At 34.6% G+C, this 15,348-nt stretch overlaps 1 protein-coding gene and 1 non-coding gene across 6 annotated transcripts in view; one reads left to right on the top strand and one right to left on the bottom strand.

The window, feature by feature from the left end:
• LOC116778818 (uncharacterized) overlaps positions 1-14,749 on the bottom strand; it is a 50,724-nt gene extending 35,975 nt beyond the window's left edge. For all 5 annotated transcript variants that reach the window (XR_004354151.2, XM_061529505.1, XM_032672857.2 and 2 more), the window contains exons 1-2: positions 14,617-14,749; positions 7,334-7,358 (exon numbers count right to left, since the gene is read on the bottom strand). The gene's annotated coding sequence lies outside the window, so the exon portion shown is untranslated. The remainder of the gene's footprint in view (positions 1-7,333; positions 7,359-14,616) is intronic.
• On the top strand, positions 1,193-1,265 carry Trnak-cuu (transfer RNA lysine (anticodon CUU)). The gene has a single exon. It is a non-coding gene; the product is annotated as a tRNA-Lys (tRNA).
• Positions 14,750-15,348: the final 599 nt, after the last annotated feature.

Genomic DNA, 15,348 nt, shown 5'->3' with positions numbered 1-15,348 from the left:
TTGCGTATTTTATTATTTTAAAATGTCTCTCGACATCCACGTCTCGTCTGCCCGTGATCACGGTTGCTGTTAAGTAATCGAAGCGTCGGGAGTGTGTAGTTTTTGAAAATGATAAAATACGCGTAGTATAATCTGAAAAACATTAGTTTTATTTACATGCGTCGATATTCACCTTTCAATAATTAATAAGTTTCGAACGAAATTTTGTAGAACGGAAGTATTTTAATTTGATTTAATTAATCAATGAGATATTCGTGAATTGCAATAATAATTGACGCTGTTTATTGAAAGGTTCTTTGACACAACGTTTGTACTCAACACTATGAGATTATGTTTACTTAATATATTATATCACAAGTCGCGGACATCTTCCGGATCCCGGCTACGACTACCAGCGTGTGGTTTAATGATAAATTTAAATAATTTAAATCTTTAATGTTCGTTTTAACTGAGCAACGTTATACTGACAAGGAGTTCAACTTATTTCTCTGTAGTTTAAGTTTTACAAAAGCAATGTTGCTATTTTTATACTGGTTTCATTATTAACTTTTTTAAACACCGAATATGTATATTGTCGTTTTATTTATAGCTTGCCCTCTTTTTCCCTCGTCTATTTTATCTGCCGACTCTACTTTCCTTGTACATTGTTAATGGAACCTATTTAACGGTTCTTCCTTCGTCTTTTGTAACCTCGCGATATTTTAATGACATGACCCCGATCTTATGAGCCTGTATTAAAATAATTTGTAAATAATAAGTGGCGTGTTGTTGACGGACAGAATAATCACCACACTCATGTAATCACATTCACAGAAACATCATAATTTCTCCAATTTCGGCATGTGCTTTTCCTCGTGGGCACTCTTTAAAGTAATTGTGACTCATTGAAAACGTGAGCTCTGATTCTGGTTGTGAGTTTTTGATTACATAAATCTTATTTTATATAATAACTTGTAATTACATATTATAAAGAGAATATAGTTCCATGAGAAATTGCTTCGTAGATTTTCGAAGTTAGTATATACATACAAAGAAAAGATTTAAGAGATTACAAATATAAATATACATACAAATACATACACACAGCGTCTATAAAATTTAATATATTAATAAAATACAGCATGTATAGAAGTTTAATAAAGTCAGATTTTGTAATATGTATATTAAACGTAATTTCGCCGCTACCATCACAGCCCGGCTAGCTCAGTCGGTAGAGCATGAGACTCTTAATCTCAGGGTCGTGGGTTCGAGCCCCACGTTGGGCGATCACTTTTTTTAACTCGCTTAGAACTTTTGGAACACTCTAATCAATCATAAAGATTATATAATATTGATATTTGGTTTTGATATAAAAAAGTTATTTAATATTTTCTCTTGAACTATTTAAAGATTTATGTAAAAGTGTTACATTCTAGATTCATAATATTTATTTTTTTAATATCAATTAATACTATTACATTGTATTATATTACACTAAGAGCATACTATTATACAATTTTACATAAATTCTGAATTCCTCTTAAATTTCCTATTTAAACTTCTATCAAAATTTTAATTTTTTAAAACACTAGCCTACGACCGTGTCCTTTATTTAGAGATTACAAATGAAAACCTTATTAGAAAATAATTCAGTTACAAATTAGAAATCCATTGACACATCTCTTTTCAAAAAAATAATTTTATAGGTACACTAATTATGTTTGAACCTTTAATGTGTTATTTTGTTTAATAACAACATATGAGTTTAATAGAATTTTGACTTTAATGGAAAACTATTGTAACTGAACTAAATCTAAGTTAAGGTTATACATCGTGTCCAAGTCGTACTTATATGTTCACTTGTGTTAAGAAATCGCTGTTAGAAGGCTTTACAACCGAATATACTGGCGTGACTGATGTGTTACAGCTAACGTAAAACAAACGCACATTCACTTCATAAACGGCTTTAGGGATTACAGAATATTTAAATAAACATATATTAGCGTTACAAATTAAAGGTATTCACTTATTAGTGTGCACAAGGCTTTATTGTTATAGATAAGATAAATATTAACAAACATCACAAACCTATTATGATAAGTGGCGTGACAAAAATTATTTCTAAATAAAGTTCGATCATTCCGAAGGCAAGGTTGTATCCTCGAGGCGGGTCAGGCTTCAATGCATCTATTTTGTTGTTAAGATGTAAATATGACGTACCTATCTCCAAGGTTATAGCGATACCTATTATATTACCACAGCGGGTCATTTTAGTAATAAACATAAAAGCCGAAAACCATTCCGAATTCTCAAATATCGAATACCAATATTTACTTTTAATAGCTGTTAGATATCTTGTTCAAACAGACCGTTACTGAGAAACTACGCACGTATGTTAACAACAAATAGAGATTTGTCTGTTTGTAAAAAGTAGAAAAAATACAAGAAACCTTTACAGATTAAAACATTGAACAGAATGTGACAAGTCAGTGTATCATAAAAAGAAATAAATTGTCTATGGTAACATATAATATTATTTGTGTTTTTGTCAAAATGACAAGCAGCCGAGTAACGTCAAAGTATCTGTGTGAATGGCGGGCGCGGCGGGCCCAGTGGAGTCCAGAATCGACCTTCACATTTAGTGAGCGAAGGAAGTACATTAGATCAATAAATTATAATGTTATCTATAACTACTATTTTGAGGCTATGGGAACTTGGTGCACATACAGAAACAATTTATCGAAATATGTAATTTAAAACAATGACGTTTGACTCGTACAAAACGAGAGATTGCTCTCGAGCTGTTGTAATGTTGCTGTCATCTAAAGAGGAATCAGAATAATGACACTGAAATAACGCTGGAGGTATGTAGACTTGGACTCTCATTCATCAGAGGAGACGCTATTTTAATATTTTTTGACTGGTCCAGTGCGCACACGAAGCTAGGGTCTAAACGTACCTCCAATCCAGCATTGACAGGTTATACTGACTAGCCTTAGTACTTGTCCACTTGTACACATTACTCAACTTATATTGTTTTAAATCAGAAAAATGTCGTGAATGTGAAATGGTCTCGCGTCGTGATCACGAGCCGGACTAATATAAATCATGACTCCATTACAATAATAAGTCCGTTAAGATAAAAACGAAAGTATTCAAATATTGTATATAATGCGGAAACATTAGCATACGTTAGTTAGCTTTCTATCAGGTTATGGTGATTAATGGTGGGACTTCCATTGTCAACGCTGTAAACTATTTTATAGCTGTTTTTATATGCCACGGTTGTACAGCTTACATTCGGTTACGTCTCTCCTTTCTCACAGCTCAGTCAACTAATACGTTTATATTGATATACACTGATTGTCATTTCGATCTTCTAAGCTAATCTGAATATAACTGTTGTGATTTCCAAAGCAATAATATTTATGTATTATTTTCGAAGACATATAATGCCATGTGCTCTATACTCTACAGCCTCCGACGATCATCACGGCGCAGTGAAAGGTGCTAGCTTACATTAATCGCTTTTTCTTTTATGCGGCATTTAATATTACAAATAAAACTATGTTATTAATGTTGTTACACATTATAATCATTAAGACGTCTCAGTAACGAGTATCGCATAGACTATATAGTCTGTTAGTACAGGTTTCTCTGAGCAGCAGGAAGTTACCTCATCAGAAGCGACCAGATCGCCAGCGAATTAATATATATATATTAATATTTGACTTTTGGACAGCAATTGAATGGGCTTGAGACTAAGTTCGCGAGGTATTTAAAAAGTCTAAATAGTGATTTTTTTCGTTTCTGTATTAAGATATATGAAGTAGTATTTTTCCAGTAATTATTTCGCCCAAATAGGCCCAAACGGACTAAGGAGAACTCGATCTTTAAAACGACTTAGCCTTACACGTACAGTATGTATGTCGTGTCGCAACCAAAAGTGTTTATTTAGAAATGTATTTAATGGCCTCATAAAAAAACCTGATTATCGGAAAGGATATTGCGTGCGAGCGATTATATAACGATGTCCTAAGACACGTTTTTTGCTTTAGATTTTCCCTATAAATACCGATACAAAAAAGGATATATTAGAACGGACTTATATAAGAGAAGAAAATTAAAATAGTATACCTTTTTTGTATAAACGATTTGAGTCTAAAAGAAATCCGAGCTTGTAATGTCAAGAACATTGAATTGGTCCCCACAGTACAGGTATTCGTTAGATAAGTTGATAATAATTCAACTTTCAGTTTTTCAACTTCGCATTCTTTTATTTCCCGGCCGCGGTTCATTTCTATGTTACATATAAAAAAAATCATTTGTTTAATACTACGGTAATTATATTGGTTATTTAAGGAATGTTTTGTTATAACTAAGTTATTAAAATATATATAATTGAATGTTGTTCTAGTTATAAACAATTATCGTTATGATTGAATATCGTATCTATTTCTTTATTGCTGCGTAGTGCATGTTTATATTCCTTTGGTATTTTTAATGAGAGTTCTCTCAGTATTTAGTTATCAAATGTGTGCTTTAGTGGTAGCAGTGTCTGCAACAATTGTACTGAGTAAAAGGAGGCCAATAACTCAATGACTGTAACTTCACATCTGACGATAATTAAAAGATTATATATTATAGTATTTTAGGGTTGCAAATTCATATATGTTTATGGCTTGTATAACTCACACAATCATTCTTATTATATATTTTGTAAATTTAACAGTCAAATTTGACTTTGAAAGTCATCGTTTAGTATTCATCATCTCGTTTTCCATGCGAGTGTATTAATTAACCGAGCTACTTGTGCAGCGTTTGTGTAGTTTGTGTATTGTTGGACGTTTTGCAACTTGTTAAATAGAGCGAGAAGCATCTGCTGCGCATCGCTGCTCTGAGAAAACTATGAAGAGTCAGAAGTCTACCCGCGAGCGCGTGCGTACAAGGTACAAACGAATGTGTCACACGACAGACAGGCGGCGACTTCATGAACTAATGTTTGGACAGATGAGAGCCAAAGATATAGGCGGTGCATCGAAACACGCGAGGGGTCGTCGACAAAGCACCGTGGAAACGGCTCGGGCGGTCGGGACGGTCCGCGGCTCATATCGAATAGAATCACGCAGATGCATTTAGTGATGAAAATAATCAATGCGAGTGTTCCGTGGGAAGATCGAGAGCGCAGTGCGTACGTGAGATCCGATCGAAGGAATCGCTATCTCCTGCTGGAACATTAAACCCGGTGCACATCCGAGGATGCTGGGGCGGCGCGGAATACAATGCAGAAACTTTAAGTGATCGGTTTTGAAAGGATTTAAAGTAACCTGAACCGAGAATAACCTACAAAAATAAAATAATGGTTATTAACGACGACCGACAGAATTATATTACTTATCTCATTTAGGATCGTCAATATGTTTTAAAACAAATACGTTATTCGTTTTTGTCAATTTCTGTTAGATGTTGACGTGTGTAGCGTGTAGTGTGCACTCCGCCTAGCCGATGTCCCGAACAGTTGTAAATAAAACAGCGAGTTATATAAGTGATAAAGAGCCGCACTTCGGAGATTACGATTTAAATGTTGCAATGATAAACTGGACACTCGGAGTATCGCTAATGGTATTAGATATTGGGATAACGTATCTCGTCATTAGATGCAACTGCGCCGTAATTGGCTTCTGCTATGTTAATTTATGTATTAAGATTTCTGAGCTTTCGATCTCTGTATTGATCGCTTCACCGTTCGTTAGGAAATTATTTGTCGTTTGATTGATCTAAGGAAATTTGATAAAGACGCAGGCGTTATTAACGATGACTTTGACTGGAGGATAGGAGTATTCCTTCGTAAGCAACCTCCGAAACTTGAACTTATTGAGAATGATGCCATAATAAATAGTAATCAATTTATATTTGAAGTTAGCAGACATGGAAGCTGATAGACAGTGGAAAGTAAAGTAGAGTACAGTTTAGTTGGTACATAAAACTGATGTCGAACATTATTGCTGAGGTGTGGATTTTATGTTGCACATAATGAAATCCATGGACACAGTTTGGTGGTTTTGTAGGTTTCCTTACAGTTTCCGTTTTAACATACGATCAGATCTCAATAGCACCTCGAACATGGTGTTGCTACAGCCGGCACTAGTCTGATTACTCGAACGTTATTAACTTAATAAGGAAACTGATGTCACTCAGCAGGATGTAGTAGAGGTTTGTTGTTGTATATAACGCAAGAAAATTTAATAGCATAAAAACTTATTTAATACAACGACAAAAAACAACAAAAGTTTAAAGGACAGACCAAAAGTGTGTTTAAAATATACTCATAATATTGAGACACGGAATTATTCGTTTTATCCTTTTTATGTATTACGTTTATTGAAATAACGTTCGTTTCGTTGAAAATGTTTGTATTCCAACGTCTTAAGGTCTATATATAAGATGGCTTTTATAACAACTTAGTATTAGAATATATTAAAAAACAAACAATCTTTATTGAGTTCCTAAAGCAACAAAAACGGATCTCAAATTTTATTTGCCGATTAATAAATTCGGATTTCTAAATATAAAATTAACAGTTTAAACGTTTTCTGACTGGCAATATTATTTTTATCAGTTCAACACTTTAGTTTCTGAATAACAAGTCAAGTAATTGAATATATGAACAATTAATGCATGAAGATTATTTTTTCTGTATAAATGTTGAATTACATATACTCTTGAACCGTATCTCCAGGACCCCCATAACATAATAGAAACCAGCTGTTGTACGGTCGTTAAAATATCTCCCCGCAAATGACGTGTGAAGTCATCTGAAGTCATCTCCACGTCAGTAATGACGGGAACATTTCCCTTCATTTTCCAGGTGTACGTCGGAACACCTCGGGAATATCCGTGAACGAAGCTACACACAATCAATATTGTATTATCGACTGAAACACTCGTTCGTTTCCGATGTCAAATGAAAAAAGTTTGATCTATAGTTTAAAGTAAACCGTTTCCTTGGCAGAGTTTCTTGGTTATCGACTTTTTTCTTTGATATTTAATTATTAAAATGAATCAATTTAACAATCATTGGTTGTTACTTCATTTAATACAAGAACATGCATATCGATAGGGTCTGTATAGCCAATGACACAGAACTCCACACTCCATTAAATTAATTTCATTTTTTTGATGAATTTCCTAATGTGGAAAGACTCATACAGATTTGATAGTATTGGCTTTGCTTTTAAAACGGATCTGTAGTATTATATTCTTTTTCAATGCAACAACAACTTGATACATCGATCAATAACACGGTTTAATTTTTATTTCCTATATATATATTATATGATTTAAGACAACTTACGTTAGCTGCAGGGCGTGATCAGCGACTGTAAATAAATAAAAAAACACATTAATTCTCTTCATCCCATGATGACAATGAATGTGACAGATGTGGAGCAAATCTCTGTATTACATGTTAGTGTAACACTTTCCTTAAACATATCTTATTTATAAGAATGTGAGCATCATAAGAAGAACATTAGTGTAAGTTTAATATGACTTAGTGGTTGTAATGACGACCGCCGCTTCGTGCCCTACAAATGTAAAAGAATTATGTCTTAGGCCGACGACGGATGGCGAACCCCGAGTCCGCGTGTTCATATAGAAGAGGCGTATCCACTACAATCTTCACTCCACGCGTTCTACACGCGGCTTCATCTGAATGAGAGAAATTATTCCGAGAAATAGGAAATCTAAAGCTTATCTATCTGAGAGACGACCGGGAATACAAACAGATAGGATCGTCTTCAATAAAGTTTAGATCGAAAACTAAATTAAGTTTACAAGCGACACGTCGGCATCGATCGCCCAGCGTGCAATGTGCCTAAGTCGTGTCGGAAATGGACCGACATTCCATCGCTATTAATGTATACATCGTCAAATGAGGCTTCGGAATAAAACATCACTGTTTGCACATTACTTTGATGCAGAAATAAATTTATATTTTCTCAAACTTTTCTAAATTATTATACCCACATCCTATTTTATATCAAAACCGTCCGTGATGCAGAAACGTAATATTTTCGGAACAACCGTTAATAAATAAAATGTCAGTAACTTTACAAGTTTCTGTGAGTGAAAGTGCGTGGTCGGCACATAAGAGGTGATGACAAATAAGAAGCAACTAGCTGATATTAATTATCGCTGTTATATAAATATATTTCGAGCCAACGAATACATTTATAAATGATTCATCGGCTCGAAAATTAGTTTCACGATAAACGCAATTGGCAAATAATCACGAGATGTGTCTTAAGATAACGTGCGAAGACACAAACACGTCGGTTCTCAAATAAATTAAGGATTTGAGGCGATTTAAAGCATAGTAAAGTAACGCTTTCCGACAATCTGTTCGTGCAAATGGCCTGTTATCAGATAAGCATCTGAGACTTATCCGGCCCGGCCGTGGGTTGTGACGAAACATCTCGCGGTAATTGGATAGATTGAACATTAGCGTACAATAAGCACAAGACTAAACGAAACGGCTTATATAAACTATAATACTATGAACGAATATTTAAATACGTATTACAAGGTAACCGCCAGGAAGACGAATACAGCTTCATGAGCAGATATTACACGTGACGTTAAACGACTCCGAGTACAAACACTCCAAGCAGCGAGTAATAAACTATTACGTTTATAGCTACGGCTATATAAAATAAGTGTTTAAAATATTTTCTCGTTCTTTGTTCTGAATGTACGTCGGTCGAGACATCGCCTCACCCTTGAAGTCAATTACCATTGTATCACAGTTTCAAAATATGTTTAATTGAAGAACGCGATACCGCGTCAAGGCGACGCGCTCGCCGCTCGTGGGAGAATTCCTCATCAGAACAGAGAAGACAGCCTCCAGCTGCTGTTGAACCTTGCCATTAATATATCAGACGCACTCGCAGATAATAATGACAGGTATTATGACCGTCATTAAATATTATACTCTGTTATGTACCTACCGTTGATATAGATACTAAGAGTTGACACATATTGATATTCAGAATAAGCGAGCATTTAATACGAAACATATCGTAAGTGGTCCTTCTAAGCAATTTTCGTGACGTTCGTTACAGCGTGTGTGTGCCTAGTATTACAGCGCTTGTTGCGCCACGTATCCGTGGGGGTGTTGCACCTTACGGGAGGCGAGCACGCGATCCCATAACGAAACGAATCATCGAATATTTCCGTTAAAACCGTTAACTGATTTAATGGGTTTAACGAGAGCGCAACCATCAAACGTTATAGCGGTAGTGGTTTATGATATCTACAAACGAATTCGGAAGAGGTTGTCGATTCTAACTGACCTCCGTGTACGAAATACACAAGCTTTTGTTTTGATCTGTTCAGTATGTTAAATGTACTAGATTAAATTAACATTCAACCAACTGTTTCGTTGCTAGACAGAATTATAAAAAATATACCTTCGTGAGACTTCAATATGGTTTTAAAAGATTTCAATTCAAAATTAAAATTTAATAACACATTAGATGATACACAATGATCAAGACATTCTTTGGTTTCTTGACGTAACACAAGTGAACATTGTTTCATTTCCTATTAAAAGAAGTGTGATGATTGTAGGTAGTTGTATTATCAACGTGTACCAAGAAGCGAGAACACGCGTGTTTACGTCACCATTGTTACAAATGATGAGAAAAATTAGAGAATTCGGTATTGTTGGTGGTTCACAACGTTTTGTATACTCACGACTCGTATCCGATATGTCCTCATTATGTTATATAATTCACATTTGAAATAACACTTTAACAATAAGAAAATAATATTTAAAAAAAAAGGGGAAAATAAGTATAAGTAAGACTGAGGCAGCTCACCCTTCATCGGTTCAGGGACGTTTTGACCATCATCAGATAGAATATGTACATATAAAATTGTTGAATGTGAACGTTTGTTGAAGGGTACCTCCCATAACATTCACATCATCTTAACATTTATAAGAGAAACGCTAAGAAGAAAATTATTAAGTTCGTGGTCCGAGCCTCACTTTTAGCAGGCCCCTTAGAACGTACGTACAGTAGGGGCCCTTCAGGCCCCTTTGTAATGGGTCGGTATCAGTGCTGGCCCATTCTTCCGGTGACGGTGTAAAAGCCGACGGGCTAACATCAATACATATTACAAAAGAAAACTAAGAAGAAACAGTGACAATGAAAATTTAAAAATATATTTATAATAATGAAGATTACCCTAACATTTTATAAAAGAAACAAACAGACAATCTTATAGTATAAGATTTAGAGCTCATCGCTGCGAACGGCGCGGCGCTTCAGACGAGATTAAATATTTACAGTTTTCAATGAAGAAAATAAAAAAATGAACAAAAACTAAACGACGAAAACTTTAACCGACGAGAAATTAAATAGTTCAATTAATATAAAGGATGGAATGCAGACTGATTGTAATTATAAACAATGGTGATTACAAAATAGTGTAGTAATAGAGTCGCGGTACGTGACTTATTTCAGTTTGTAACTCAGTTCATTTGTGGACGTGGTCATTAAACATAACTACAGATAAATACACATTGAACGAGAACAACTACAACACTCCTAGATGTTTAAAAACTCAAGATAAAACAATACAGCCATTCCTTTAATTGTCTCACAATTGTGTATACAAGAAAAATACTTTTTGTCTCGGATATGGTCACGATTGCTTTAATATCATTTACTATTAAGAACTGTTCTAATAGATCTCTGGCTCGAACTGAGTCCGTGTTTTTTCTATTTGAGCGTCAGAGTTGTTTTCACGTCGGACGACAGAAAAAATGCCAGAAGAATGGATCATAACAACGTGTTATAGTGACGTGATGACGAGTTTGGAGCGGAGGTGGAGTGGAGGAGGACAGCAGTCGAACAGAAATTACTTTGGATTCGAAATTTATATACTTTAAACAAATGGCGTCTTAACCGAGTCTTACAAGTTGTTCAACAAACCACTTGATATATAATGTGTTTTTGTAATTTCACAGTAAGTATTCTTTAAATATACATTATAATGGCTGTATGCGGTGCTCGCGCTACTGAATCCGTGTCAGTCCTCGATGCGGCCGATTGGAACCCGTCTGTTGGTCGTTACCTGATCAGCTCAACTGTTAAAATATTTGATTGTTAACAGCTTACATCTGGTTGGATCACCGATTTCGTTAACGGCAAGGCTGTTCGAGCTAAATATTTTAAAGACGTTTTTAATTCTACTAGACACTCATCTCACATATACATCTCTCAGGCTCACACTAGTAATGTTTAATTCTGCCTGCGAATTGACCAAATAAGCCGTTTCCTTGACCCCAAGAAGTTTATTAGATCAACAATATTATGTATAAATTGCTAAATATAAAGGCTGTATGAATACAACTATCTCGAGTCAGATGAATAGAAATGAAAAGAGGTTAAGCTCTCCATAAGACCGCTCGTGAGTGGACCGCGTGTAGAGCGCGCTGTAAACTAAATGTAGGTACACTCAGCTCAATGATCGATCGTGTGACATCTCATGTTGGAATAAATATATGTCAGACGCTTCTATTATTATAATATACCTCACAAACATACATACCGATACATTAACTGACATACGAGTTTAAAAAACCATTAACATACACGCGCTTAAGAGAATTATATTATTTTTGTTTCTCTAGTGATTTAGTACTGACAATCTAAACAAAACTAATATTTTCGGATTACTACGTTATACTTTATTATTTAAAAACTACATACTCCAGAAGTTTCGGTTACTTTGTAGCATGCAAAATATCATTTTCGTGTCGTCTGCCCGCGATCATGGTTGCTGCAAAGTAAGCGAAATGTCGAGGGAATGTAGTATTTTAAAATAATGAGATAGTAGATCTATTTATATTGAAAATTTTCAAGCACTTGTATTAATTAATATCAAACTCAATGAACTCTCATTGTCCGCATTGATTATTAAAATTTGACGTTGTAAGTGATCTCATCCCAGAGCCGGTCTGTAGGACGTCATAAAGCAGTAACATGCTAGAGCTGATAGCGAAGGCTCGGAGATAATAGTGTTTCCGACGTGACTCTGTCCGCGTCCCCGCAACCAGACACCAGACACAAGCCAGAGGACGGATCACGTGTCGGAGGTGGAACACATGCGGTGAGGTGAGCTGCTCGCTCCACTTGCATCATCTAGAGGAAATTATGACCGGCCGTGTACTATGTGTTGATATTACGACACTTCGACACGCCGCCTGGATACGGCCGGGATGGGAGGGATTATAAATAAGATATATCACACTTTGTGAGGAAGCTCTATTATGTTGAGAGACAAACTGTCATCACCTGACGAGATCACCAACTATCATCGCGTAACATCAGACAATCACGTAACGTCGATACTAACTTGTTAGTTGCTACTATTAATTGATTGCATGTAATGGAGCGTCTTCAATGTAATGATATCAAGAGACAGGAATATAATATAATTGAATAGACATTCCATGAAAACGAGAATGTCTCGGTGTGGACGGTTTGAAACAGTACATGTATGTACATCAGAACTATATGGAAGATAAAACGTGTGTTCGTCAAAGTGAAATAAATTCTTATTTATAAAATCAGTCTAAATATTATTTTAGGCAAGTTTCAATGAGAAAAAGATTACTGTCCTGAATATGGATTCTATATGGAAATCGGAAAATACTTCGTTGAAGATTTACTATGTATAAGACCGAAACAAAATCGGCAAAATTATTTTATACCAAAACAATCACACGATTATTTATTTCTCTATATAAATGTCGTAGTATTTTTACTTTAAAACATATTTTCACCGTTCGTACTCCTCTATTAATAAAGTAGGTCCAAGAAAGTTCATAACGCGCCGCGGAGTTGGCAGTTAGCATAACATTAGACGCGGTTCAATTGATTAACTATATTCTGTGACGTCACTGTAATACACCCAAAATATAGTAGGGAATAACTAGACGACCTACTATCCTAATGAAGCCATACGAGACACATTAAGATGAGTTGAATGTGTGTTATGATAGTTATATGTAGAATATTGGATTGGTAAAGCGGACGAGTAGATCATCGTCCGTGGCAGATGTCAAAGGTTCAATCCCTGAAATCAAGTTACCACCTTAAACATAGCGACGTAACGTGATCTCTTCCTAACTCCTCTTGGTTTCAACTTGTTCCTGACGTGACTTTTTCAACGGCTTCATCAGTTTTCATGTTTCACAACTCGCTAGTCGCTACAATCGTATTATATTTCCGCGTTTATTTTGTAATTATTTTCATCAAAAGCTATACTATTAAAACTATTATTTAAATGTAAAACGATCGTCAATACTTAGTTAATTTGACAAAAAAATATTTTTCATTTAATTTAAGAGGAATATTAAATTTCGGGCAGAAATCGTTCCCAATAAATTGTTTAAGTCTGAGTCTTATTATTGCGTACAAACGAGGGAACACACAGACATACAGTTATCTTTAAAAACATTGTAGCCTTGATATCGTGTATAAAAAACATCTGAAAATACCCTAATTACACTAAAATCAGGAACTAGTAACTACCATTATATTAAGAAGTAACATATCATTTAAAATTATATTTTTAAAAAATCACAGAATCCAGTGACTTTCAATTTAATTTAATAAATTTATCTCGAACAAATAATTTATATAAAAATCACTTCAAATTACCATAAAATTGCTAAATCTCTGTTGTTCTAGATCCCCAAATTTTTTTTTTGTGAATATTTGTAGAAGTAATCAATACGTTTCAGTTATATGTATTATTAATGTTTATATATGAAGCGGTTGATTATTTTATTTTATTTGATAAAAATAAGTTAGCTCGCGGTCCGAGTTGTGGGAAAGTGAAATGTTCCATTACTAGTTTGTGATTATGTCGACAAATGTACTCATTGTATTTAAACTATTAACAACAATTTTGAGCTTTTTTATATAAAATAAACTGTGATATAAATTATCACAAATATAGTGACAGCGGCCTATAACTTTCATATAACCTTCACGTTATTTTAACAAAACATACAAAATTGTTTAATATTGAGAGTTTCAGCGACACTGGGTCTAAGTCGGCGCGGAGCGGCGGCGGGTCGTTGACCCACTAACTGGCCTAATTGTTATTTAATTGTATCATCTAGAACATTACCTTAAGCTCGGAGCATAGCATCTATTAACCTTAATTTTTATTGACATGTAATATCCATTTTCATTATCTATCTTAAACGTCTTAGTACATATATTCGTCTACCGTAATACTAAATAAACCTTTTCTGGTCTAATAATTATTTTAGTTTTTTTTACGTACTATATATTTTTTATATAAAGCTGTATTTTTTTTTAAATCGAGGGTACTTCGAAATAATACTTCGTCGAACTACATCGACCGCAAAATTCTAAACCATCGTAAACAGAGTCGTAATATTTACAAATAACCTAATTTAGGAAATGCATCGAATGAAAAATAAATACAACGCCGCTAAAATACTATCCATAAATAAATATATATAATATTATATGTAATTAGATTTATACATGTATATATTTAAAATAAGAGTACGTGAACTTAATTCACCTGTCGCTATCCTGTTCAATATATCACACACAGTCACTCACAGACACAACACTAGCGTGCGCTCGCGTCGGACCGCCGGCCCGTTATGCGTCCGAGAACACTCGAAAGCTGTTACTCCACCAAGATTATTGCACAGGTGCGACACTTCATCGCTTCCACGGATTATTGTACTTAATTTACAACACTGATTACATTCACATAAACACTATTCATGACATCGTCTAAACAAACAGAATCAAACTGAATAGTACTTAGACTGTATAGTGATATACCACAGATGCAAAATGTAAATCTGCAATATATAATATAAGCTGTTACAGTTCGAGTGTTTAATGTAATATTATAGCTAGTGCCGCACCTGTCTCCGCCTGTTAGTGGATGTCTGTGTCGTTTATCAATGGAGATGGTATGTAGTGTGTTATCTTGGAGGGAAAGTGCTCTGGTAGTTTATGGACGCGTGGTCACAACTGTCTCCTGTCACACTCCTCCCGTACCGTTTAATTGACACTCATACTAACGTTCGATGTGTTAGTCAGAACTCAGTACTCCGTTCAGAGAAGGAAATTTAATAATGTATTACGTTAATAATGTATTTGGAAGACATTATAGCGTTATAACAATTAGCAATAAATTAATTAATTAATATTACTTAGAAATTTGTATATTTTTCTAATGGTTTCACCAATAAGTTACTAAAAAGTTTAGTATATCGTAACAAAATTACATACTGCG

This window comes from Danaus plexippus, chromosome 6, assembly GCF_018135715.1.
Source record: "Danaus plexippus chromosome 6, MEX_DaPlex, whole genome shotgun sequence".
Taxonomy (NCBI): domain Eukaryota; kingdom Metazoa; phylum Arthropoda; class Insecta; order Lepidoptera; family Nymphalidae; genus Danaus; species Danaus plexippus.
The sequence above is the reverse complement of the archived record's forward strand: the minus strand, read 5'-3'. Positions and strand labels throughout refer to the sequence as shown.